The sequence below is a fragment of the Cebus imitator genome, unplaced genomic scaffold (assembly GCF_001604975.1).
Source record: "Cebus imitator isolate Cc_AM_T3 unplaced genomic scaffold, Cebus_imitator-1.0 Scaffold388, whole genome shotgun sequence".
Classification (NCBI taxonomy): domain Eukaryota; kingdom Metazoa; phylum Chordata; class Mammalia; order Primates; family Cebidae; genus Cebus; species Cebus imitator.
In genome coordinates, this window is record NW_016107703.1 from 163652 (window position 1) to 175448 (window position 11797).

General features: G+C 48.7%; 1 pseudogene; it reads right to left on the minus strand.

Moving 5' to 3' along the window:
• Nucleotides 1-8605: 8605 nt before the first annotated feature.
• Nucleotides 8606-11797, minus strand: part of LOC108288974 — a 6231-nt pseudogene continuing 3039 nt past the window's right edge.

The following is an 11797-nucleotide window of genomic DNA, read 5'->3' on the forward strand; positions in this document are numbered from 1 at the left end:
AAAGAGTTTGTAAATAAACACCAAAAGCACAAATCACGAAAAGAAAGATTGCCACGTCCAGCCAGAGCAAAATTAGAAACGTCTGCATGACAAAGCACATCATAAACAATGCAGCGAGACAAGCCACAGACACAGAGAGGGAATTTGCCACACGTATCACCAACAAAGGATCCGTATCTGAGATCCATGAGGAGTCCCACAAATCAAGGGGAGATCAACAGTCCCATCAGAGCCGGCCATGTGGAAACCCTCCGGCAAGTCCCAGAAGAAGGTGCCGGTGGCTGCTGCCAGAGGCGCCCAGCTGCAGTCACTATGGGGGCAACATGAACTGAGACTTCCGTGAGCTGCGGCCCCCATGCCACCAACCGGGCCTGAGTGTGGCACAAGAGGTTGTTGGTGAGGATGAAGAGCCGCAGTGCCTCTTCCTCTGGCAGGAGCGCCAAGTGGGGCATTCCTCCAAAGGCTGCCTGGCTGTTTCTCCTGCGGTTGGGACCATACTGCTCCATGCCTGGTGGCTCCACCCTAGCTAGCATGTGTCCTGGGACAGCTGCAGCGTTGCTGGGGATAATGGGAAGCCAGAAACAGCATCTATGCGCCTTTTCAGAGAAACAAATGAACCACCTGTGGTGCCTGGAAGGGACTCCGACATTCAGTTCACATGAGTAGATTCCAGATAAACCACACCTGTGTCTGTCAATGCAGATAAACCTCAGAAGGGTACTGTGGGGCGAGAAGAGCAAGCTGCTGAATGTCATGGACAGCAAAATATCATTTATACAACATTTAAAAACACCAATTATGAGGGCCGGGCATGGTGGCTCATTCCTGTCACCCCAGCACTTTGGGAGGTGGAGGTGGGTGGATCATCTGAGGTCAGGAGTTTGAGATCAGTCTGGGTAACATGGTGAAACCTTGTCTCTACAAAAATTATATAAATTAGCCAGTGGCCAGGCGCAGTGGCTTATGCCTGTAAACCCAACACTTTGAGAGGCTGAGGCAGGTACATCACCTGAGGTCAGGAGATTGAGACCAGCCTGGCTACCCCATCTCTACTAAAAATACAAAATTAGCTGGGCATGGTGGCGCACACCTGTAATCCCAGCTACTCAGGAGGGTGAGACAGGAGAATTGCTTGAACCCGGGGAGGCAGAGGTTTCAGTGAGCCAAGATCAAGCCACTGCACTCCAGCCTGGGCGACAAATCAGGACTCTGTCTTAAAAAAAAAAAAAAATTAGCCTGTGATTGGTGGCGTGAACCTGTGGTCCCAGCTACTCCGGAGGCTGAGGTGGTATCACGGGGTCATTGGAAAGCTGTTTCGACAGCTGAAAACTCTATGGCCAGCAGCAACCTCTGCCTGAGTATTGCTCACACTTGCTGCCCGTTGGGCTCATTTCCCCACTCCACCCCACAGGCTGCACTTGGCTCGTGCTACCTACCCAGAACCTAGCCAGGCGCAGAGCAGCAAGGGGTGTGTGGGTGAGCAAGTGCAGGGTCTGGCCACGGTGCACAGCCAGGCACGCCGGTGGCTACAGTAGGGCGGCAGCTCCAGACATCGGCACAGGTGCTGGCCTAGTGCAAGGCTGCAGCTGGCCCAGATGTGCAGCCTGTGGCTTCTGCCATGAGCACCTATGTCTGGATGTGGGGAACGAACATGGTGGTGTCTGGAAGCTTGGAGATGCCAGGAACCGCAGAGCCCCAGAGAGGATGTCACAGCCCTGGCTTGGGGATCCCCTAGGTCTGGGCCGGAAGGGCTGCACCTCTTCTTTCAGCAACATGGCAAGCTGGGTGGCGTGTTTCGGCCCTGTTTATGTTATAGCTCTTTCAGTCTCGCCGTTTGGGGCGTCCCGAGTTCTTGTCCCACATCTGGGAAGATGTGGACCCCTGGAGGGTGAGGCAGCTGGAGAGGAGCTTGCTGTGCTGAGGCCCTGGGAACGCATGGAATGTCACCCCCCTCCCAGGCATCTGTAAGTGCAAGGACCACACCCCCTACTATATGGTCTGAAAGTTTCTAGTCCCCCAAATTCCTGTGCTGAAATCCTCATACACAAAGTGATAATATTAGAAGCTAGGGCCTTGAGGAGATGATGAGGTTGTTGTGGGGGAGCACCATGGATGGGGGAAGTCCCGTGGATGGGGTTAGCACCCTTATAAAAGAAGCCCCTGGCCGGGCACAGTGGCTCATGCCCGTAATCCAAGCACTTTGGGAGGCCGAGGCAGGCAGATCGCCTGAGGTCAGGAGTTCGAGACCAGCCTGGCCTACATGGTGAAACCCCATCTCTACTAAAATTACAAAAAAAATTAGCTGGGCTGGTGGTGGGTGTCTGTAATCCCAGCTACTTGGGAGGCTGAGGCAGGAGAATCACTTGAACTCGGGAGGCAGAGATTGCAGTGAGCTAAGGTCACGCCATTTCACTCCAGCCTGAGTAACAAGAGTGAAACTCTGTGTCAAAAATTAAAAATAAACAAAAGGAGTCCCTGAGAGCTCCTTCACCCCTTTCCCACAAGAGGGCATGGCAGGAGGATGCCACCTGTGACCCAGGAAGCCTTCAGCAGACACTGAGCCTTGAGCTTCCAGCCTCCAGCGCAGCAAGCGGTGAATTTCTGCCGTTTATGAAGCAGCCAGGAGGGACTGAGCTGCCTCCACCCACCTGTTTCTAGCACCAGTGTGTCTGCCTCCAGCCTGGTTTTCTGGGCTCTTCGCTGCCTGTGGCTGCCCCATCAGAGGCGCCGGGGTGCAGTTCACCTGCTTGCTTCATCTCAGCCTCCTGAGCCCTGAGACCCAGGCGGGTGCAGCAGAGCAAGTCCAAGGTCACAGGCCTGGAGGGGTGCTCCGTGTGAGATGCAGCCCTCCTCCAAGGCAGTTCAGATGAGAGGGGGCCCTGAGAGATATGGAGACTTGAGGTCCCTGGGAGGAGTTAGTGGCAAAGCAGCCACCACGGTGGGGACCTTGCTGGTGGCCAGGGAGGCCTGGATTCGGTCACCTCTCTCATCTGCCCATCTCCCTGCCCCCAGCACAGGCAGGGCTCACTTGGGGGCTGACGGAGCAGAGGAGTCGGTCAGGTCCACCCCTCACTCCACAGCCCAGACTAGTGGGGGAGAGCAGCTGCAGGGATTGGATGAGAACATTTCACACGGAGCCAGACCCTGCCACAGAGAGTGACCAGGAGGCCTGGGGCCCTGCTCTGGCAGGCAAGGGCTTCTGCACAACTCCAGCTTCTGGGGGAAGCAGCTTCACGGCCCCGCCCAGGTGGGACCCTTCAGTGTCTCCGTTCTGCATACATGGTGCTGGCTTCCACACATGGCCCGACCCCGCCCAGATGGGCCCAACTGTCCCCACTGTGCCTTTGTCACGTTCTTGGCATCCCACTTGGGGCTGGAGCACCCTCCCCCCCCCACACTCACACACACATACACCCCTACATACACACACACACACACACACACACACCCCCATCCCTACACACACACATGCACACCTACATGTACATACACACACCTACACAGGCACACACACTTACACACCTACACACACACATATTCTACATACACACACCTACACAGGTATGCACACATACACACACCTACACACACACTTCTACATACACACACCTACACAGGCACACACACCTACACAGGCACACACACCCCTTTATACACTCACACACCCCTACCTATATGCACACACACCACAGGCACACACACACATTCACATACACACCTACACATACACACTTCTACATACACACACACACACACCTACACACACAATTCTACATACACACACCTACACAGACACACACACTTTCATACACTTACACACCCCTACTACACACACACCCCTACAGACACACACGTACACAGGTATGCACACACACACACACACATACACACACACTTCTACATACACACATCTACACAGGCACACACCCCTTTATGCACTCACATGCCCCTACATGCACACACACACCTACACAGGCACATATACACTCACACACACCTACACATACACACTTCTACATACACACACCTACACAGGTGCACACACACACCTACATACACACACTTCTACATACATACACCTGCACAGGCACGCACACACCTACACACACACACTTCTACATAGACACACCTACACAGGCACATACACACACACACACACCCATACACACACCCCTACATACACACACCCCTACATACACACACACATCTACCCAGGCACACACACCCCTACATACACGCATTTATACATACACACCCCTACAGACACATACCCATCTACATAGGCACACACACCTTTACATACACACATCCCTACACACGCGTGCGTGTGCACACACACACACACACACACACACACACAGAGGTCTCCCAGCCTGGGCCTCTCCCCATGGAGTGTCCCCTCTGCCCTGCTGGCAAGGAGCCTCCAGGCCCCGTGTGGGAGCAAGGCTTCAAAGCTCCCACCAACCCCACCACCCATAAGATCAAAAGCAAAATTCCTCGATGGGTCGGTTTCCTTGGGCCGCCATAACAAGTTCTCAAAGACCAGGTGGCTGAAACCACGGACATTTATTTCCCACGACCCTGGAGGCTGGAAGTCCAAGATCAAGGTGTGGGTGGGACTGGTTCCCCAAGGCCTCCTGCTCAGCTTGCAGACAGCATCCTCTCCCCACGTGCTCACATGATTGTCTTTCCATGAGCATCTGTATCCTAATCTCCTCTTCTTAGAAGGACTCCAGTCAGATTGGATCAGAGCCCACCCTAGTGACGTCATTTTCCCTTTGTTATCTCTTTAAAGACCCTGTCTCTGGCCAGACACAGTGGCTCATGCCTGTAATCCCAGCACTTTGGGAGACTGAGGCAGGAGGACTGCTTGAGGCCAGGAGTTCAAGACCAGCTTGGGCGACATAGTAAGACCACCATCTCTGCAAAATAATTTTTTAGAATTAGCCAGGCATGGTGGTGCATGCCTGTGGTCCCAGCTACTTAGGAGGCTGAGGCAGGAGCATTGCTTGAGCCCAGGAGGTGGAGGCTACAGCAAGTCCCGATGGTTCCATTGCACTCCAGCCTAAGTGACAGGGCGAGATCCTGTCTCAAAAACAAAAAAATCTGTCTTCAAATACAGCCATATTCTGAAGTCGTGGGGTTGAGAACTTTGGCATCTGAATTTGGGGGAGACACAATTTACCCTATAACACTGGGCATGAGATTCAAAGGCCCTCACAAGCCAGGCACCATCTTCCTTCCCAAAGCCAGATCCCAGGGGCCACATGGGATGTCCTGCCAGCAGGAAAGTGTGCCATGGTGGCCCCCAGTGGAGGTCCTGGCATCCTTGTCTCCAGGGGTCAGAAATGCTTAAAGCAAGCATGAGCTGCCCTCCCTGCCCTGGGCCTCCTATCCACTTGAAAGCACATGCTTAGGAGCAGGCTTGGTCCTGGCTGGGGGAGCAGAAAGGAGCCCTGGGCCAGGAACCCAAACATCAAGAGAGCAGCAACAGGGAGAGCTCCATCCTGGCCCCACACAGTGGCAGACCATGCTGGTGCTCCACACGTCATCACTGTCACAGCAACTCTAGGGGGCAGGAGATGTAACCCTATTTCACAGATGAGGAAAAGGGGGCTCCTCAAGGATGTTGAGATTCACTCAGGGTGCCTGGCAAAACATTAGCAAAATATTAGGGAAAGTTATAGATTAGTCTCAAACCTTTTGAAAGGCCAAAATGTTTTATTGGGACAGGTTGAAGGCAGCTGGTCCATTATGTTAGGGAAAAGATAGGGATGATAAAAAACTTTCCCAGTTTAAATCTGTTTATCCCAAATCCCTTTGTCTCTACTCTGTTACTCATGTAAACTTTGTGCTGGATGGTCCTCTCAGGGGGAGATCAAAGGGCAATTACCCATTAATAGTGTTTACTCTGAGCCCAGAACCAAAAGCTTTTTTCATTTGTAAAATCACTTTTTTTTAAATTGTACTTTAGGTTCTGGGGTACATGTGCAGATCATGCAGGACTGTTGCATAGGTACATACATGGCAATGTGGTTTGCTGCCTCCATCCCCCTATATCTGGCATTTCTCCCCATGTTCTCTCTCCCCAACCTCCCCACACCCTACTGTCCCTCCCCAGCCCCCCAAACAGACCCCAATGTGTGATGCTCCCCTCCCTGTGTCCATGTGTTCTCATTGTTCAACACCCACCTATGAGTGAGAACATGCAGTGCTTGGCTTTCTGTTCTTGTGTCAGTTTGCTAAGAATGATGGTTTCCAGATTCATCCATGTCCCTACAAAGGACACAAACTCACCATCTTTTATGGCCACATGGCATTCCATGGTGTATATGTGCCACATTTTCTTTGTCCAGTCTATCATTGATGGCCATTTGGGTTGGTCTTTGCAATTGTAAACAGTGCCACAATGAACATATGTGTGCATGTGTCTTTATAATAGAACAATTTATAATCCTTTGGGTATATACCCAGTAATGGGATTGCTGGGTCAAATGGAATTTCTATTTCTAGATCCTTGAGGAATTGCCACATTGTCTTCCACAATGGCTGAACTAATTTATACTCCCATCAACAGTGTAAAAGTGTTCCTATTTCTCTACATCCTCTCCAGCATCTGTTGTCTTCAGATTTTTTAATGATCGCCATGCTAACTGACGTGAAATGGTATCTCAACGTGGTGTAAAACCACTTTTTTAACCATGTTAATTATCCACAAGCATGTTGACTTAGAACCTCAGTTATGAAATATTTTACTGAATAAAGGTGTGAATATACAGGGAGTCTTGGTCGATTGGCTGCAGTTTGCCCTTTGAAAGCAGCTGACGACCATCTCTAGCCCACTTGAATCACTTTAATGGTGTGAGAGTGCATTTATTCATCCATTGTTGAGTCAGGGTCTGCAGGACAGACCTCCACAGGTGGTGGATCAATATCGCACAAGGATGCAGGGCTCACCAATGGTCACACTCAGGAGGGAGGAGCTGCACATGTGGGCCTGTTATGCAATTACAGACCAATGCACTGAGGCAGCAGCGTTTGCAGCAGAGAAAGAGTTTCAGGATTGCTGAGAGCCAAGCAGGGAGATGGGAGGAGACTCTCAAATCTCTCTCTCCAAGGAGTTCTGGTCTGGGGTGGTTTTCTTTTCTTTTTTTTTTTCTTTTTTTTTTGTTTTTGGTTGTGTTCCAATAAACTTTATTTATGAACACTAAATATTCATTTTAATTTTCATGTATCATAAAAGTATTTTTTAAAAATTTAAAATTACAAACACAATTCCTATTTCACAGGCCACGAAAAGCAGGCAGCAGGCTGGATTTGGCCCACAGGCCATAGTTAGCTATCTCTTATACAGGCTTTTATATGTTATGCAAAGTGTTTCAAATTCCAGAGATTTTGGAGACTTTTCATTTTTTAGATTTCTCATTTTAAAATATATACAAGTTTTCTTTCTGGATCAATATACTCACATAAGAGAAAATTCAGAAAAAAATATAATTCCTTACTTTAAAAAAGGGAAAAGCTGTAAAACAAATGTTTCATCTTAAAATACATAATTAGGAAATGTAAAATTAAAGATTAAAATTTTTATTCTATGCAACATAAAATAATATGCATAGATCTGGTACATAATTTATTAGTTTTTACTTTAGAAAAAGGATAATGAGAAAGTTTATAAATTTCTTAGTCCCTTTTATAAAAAGTTGCAACTGAAACCAGCAATCACTTATGTGTACAACCAGCAACTCTGAATATAATATGAATTATACCCAGGAACTGGAATTTACCTAGATGTGTTCTGGCTGCTTTTTGAAAAATGCACAATTATATCACAGAATGTTGTGGCTTCTCTAATGTGTAACAATTTTGAAAAAGAAACTCCTGCCTTCATAAAATAAGGAAACACGAATACTCCTTCCATAGTCATCATCCTGTATTTAAAAAAAATTCATAGCCTTATTTACCTTTATCAAAGGTAAAACGATTCACATTTGCATGGATTACTCTGATCCTCAGTAGTTCCTAAACACAAAATAAATTTTGCATAAACCTTTATCTGGGTTTTCCAAAGCAAGTATTACACTGGCAGAAGTCCATGAGTTGAAGAAAAAGAAATTGAATATGAAACGTTTACCAAATTTATCCTTTCTAATTTTACAATAGCTTCAGGTATTCAGACCTAACCAGTTTCTTGTGCCTATCCATTGTCAATCTTCTACTTTTAATTCTCCTCAGTGCCATCTTTTTTGTTTGGTTGTTTGTTTGTTTGTTTTTGAGATGGAGTCTCCCTCGGTTGCCTAGGCTAGAGTGCCGTGGCATGATCTCAGCTCACTGCAACCTCTGCCTCCTGGGTTCAAGTGATCCTCCTACCTCAGCCTCCCAAGTAGCTGGGACTACAGGTACATGCCACCAAGCTCAGCTAATTTTTTGTATTTTTAGTAGAGATAGGGTTTCACCATGTTAGCCAGAATGGTCTTGATCTCCTGACCTGGTGACCTGCCCACCTCAGCCTCCCAAAGTGCTGGGATTACATGTGTGAGCCACTGTGCCCAGCCTCAGTGTCGTATTTTGGTGGTTGCTTTATTTTGCAACATATAAGACTGTTTCATCCAACTTCAATCACCTGTTCTTCCCAAGACTTCATTTCATTATAATTACAAATTTTATCATCTTTAACAAGTTGAATATATACTTTTGAGAACCAGACAGATTCTTCCAGTTTTCATTTACAGTCTTCAGCTTTGCCTGTGGTTGAACTATCCTTAGCTTCTTGGAAGCTTTCAGCTATATAAATGTTATAAGCTGAATAAGGTCTTTTTGGTCTTCCAAGCAGTGTTAACTCTTTTTATTATTATTGTTATTATTAAAGCTTTCCTGTTTAAATGTTTATGCATGATTTCTTTTTCCAAAGACATAATCTGACTTGGAGTTAGCTGTTCTTTAATTCTGCTTACCTCTTCTTTATATGCCTGCCACTCCACCCTATAAACATCTTCACATATTTTTTTTCTCTGAATCAGGAAGTTCTCCCCCTCTTCTTCCCTGATTTATTTTATTTTATTTTATTTTTTGAGACAGTGTTCCACTCTTGTCACCCAGGCTGGAGTGCCATGGTGTGATCTCAACTCACTGCAACCTCTGCCTCCCAGGTCCAAGTGATTCTCCTGCCTCAGCCTCCCGAGTAGCTGGGATTATAGGCACCCACCAGCACGCACAGCTAATTTTGTATTTTTTGTAGAGATGGGGTTTCACCATGGGACAGGCTGGTATTGAACTCCTGATCTCAAGTGATCCACTCACCTTGGCCTCCAAAAGTGCTGGGATTACAAGCATGAGACACTGTGCCCGGCCTCTGATTAATTTTATACCGTTTCTAGGGATGGCCCAGCATGGTGGCTCATGCCTGTAATCCCAGCACTTTGGGAGGCCAGGGAAGATCGCTTGAGCCCAGGAATTCAAGACCATCCTGGACAACTGTGAGGAGAAGACTCCATCTCTACAAAAAAAAAATTATAAAAGTTAGCTGGGTGTCGTGGTATGCACCTGTGGTCCCAGCTACTCAGGAGGCTGAGGCAGGAGGATTACTTCATCCCAGGAGGTGGAGGCTGCAAGGCTGCAGTGAGCTACAATCCTGCCACTGCACTCCACATCAGGCGACAAGGCAAGACCCTGTCACATACACAAAAAAGTTTATGGGGATGGTTTCAATTAGCCACATGGGCCACCTTCCTTCCTTCCTTCCTTCCTTCCTTCCTTCCTTCCTTCCTCTTTCTCTCTCTCTTTTTTTTTTTTGAGACAAAGTTTCACTCTTGTTGCCCAAGCTGGAATACAATGGCATGATCTCGGCTTACCGCAACCTCTGCCTATCCAGTTCAAGCGATTCTCCTGCCTCAGCCTCCTGTGCAGCTGGGATTACAGGCATGCGCCACCACGCCGGCTAATTTTGTCTTTTTGGTAGAGATGGGGTTTTGCCATGTTGGTCAGGGTAATCTCAAACTCCCAACCTAAGGTGATCTGCCCACCTTGGCCTCCCAAAGTGCTGCGATTATAGGCATTAGCCACCATGCCCTGCCTCTTTCTTTCTCTTTCTTTCTTTCACCACCATGCCCTGCCTCTTTCTTTCTCTTTCTTTCTTTCTTTCTTTCTTTCTTTCTTTCTTTCTTTCTTTCTTTCTTTTCTTTCTTTCTTTCAGACAGAGTCTCTGTCGCCCAGGCTGGAGTGCAGTGGCCCGATCCCAGTTCACTGCAACTGCCGCCTCACAGGTTCGAGCAATTCTCATGCCTCAGCCTCCTGAGTAGCTGGGACTACAGGCATGTGTCACCATGCCCAGCTAATTTTTTGTATTTAAGTAGAGATGGGGTCTCACTGTGTTGCCCAAGCTGGTGTTGAACTCCTGAGCTCAGGCAATCCACCACCTTGGCCTCCCAAAATGCCGGGATTACAGGTGTGAGCCACTGAGCCTGGCCTACACCAGCCACCTTTCTTATCCACACTAAACTTGTTCCTGCCCCAGGGCCTTTGCACACTTTGCTCTGGGAAGAAGTGCCCAGAGCGCTCTTCCTCCACACCTACCTGTGGCCTTACTGACCATCCTGGCTAACATCGCCCCTCACAGTGCCTTGCTCACCTTTAAAGCGCCTGCCACTGTTGGAATTAGCTTTATTATTGGTGCCTTGTTTATGGCCTGCCTCTCCCAGCTAGATATAGAGCAATGCCCGACACATAGCACAGTCTTTGTAAGCATGAGATGTATGAATAAACCCCAACCACACAGTTCTAATGGAGGCTGCCATGTGGACTCGGGATGAGCACCTGACCAAACCGGGCCACGCACAGTCCTTCCATGGGATTTTCCCAGCTGAGGCTAAAGAAAGACGAGCAGATCCCGCCTGGCAGCAGATGGCATGGCATGTGGCTCTGAGCTCTTTGTCCCCCAGTAACCCCATCCCCACCCCCCAGGTGGAAGAGGCCGTCTGGCCAGAGGCAGATGAGCTGAGGGCAGCAGGGATAAGGTAGGAGAAATCCCGGGATAGCTGTGCCTTTCTTTTGTGTGCAAAGCCACAGAGTCCTCACTTCCACTAAATTCCTTTCTTGTCTTAGCAAATTTGAGCCTGGTCTCTGTTACTCATTAGTAAAGGACCCTGCTGGGCATGGATGACACAAGGGGCCATGGGCACAGGGCAGGGGAGGCCTCTTTGTTATAAAAGGCACTTGGCCGGGTGCAGTGGCTCATGCCTGTAATCCCAGCACTTTGGGAGGCTGAGGCGGGTGGATCACTTGAGGTCAAGAGTTGGAGACCAGAATGGCCAAGATGGCAAAACCCCGTCTCTACTAAAAATACAAAAATTAGCTGGTGGTGGTGGTGGGCGCCTATAATCCCAGGTACTTGGGATACTTGGGAGGCTGAGGCAGGAGAATTGCTTGGACCCAGGAGGCAGAAGAATTGCTTGAACCCGGGAGGCAGAGGTTGCAGTGCCTAAATCATGCCACTGCACTCCAGCCTGGGCTACAGAGTGAGACTGTCTCAAAAAAAATGGGCACAAGCAAAATGGTCACTCAGCTGAGGCAATAGAGACAGGACTCAGATCTGCTTTAGGGTTGGATTAGACCAGCCTCTAGGGGTCTCTTACAGCCCCTGTGTATTCCAGGTGCTGCTACCCAAGCGCTCCTCCCTCTGCCAGTCTCTGTTTCTCCCATTATAAAGTGATGGGGTTGGCCAGGCACGGTGGCTCACACCTGTAATCTCAGCACTTTGGGAGGCCAAGGCGGGTGGATCACCTAAGGTCAGGAGTTTGAG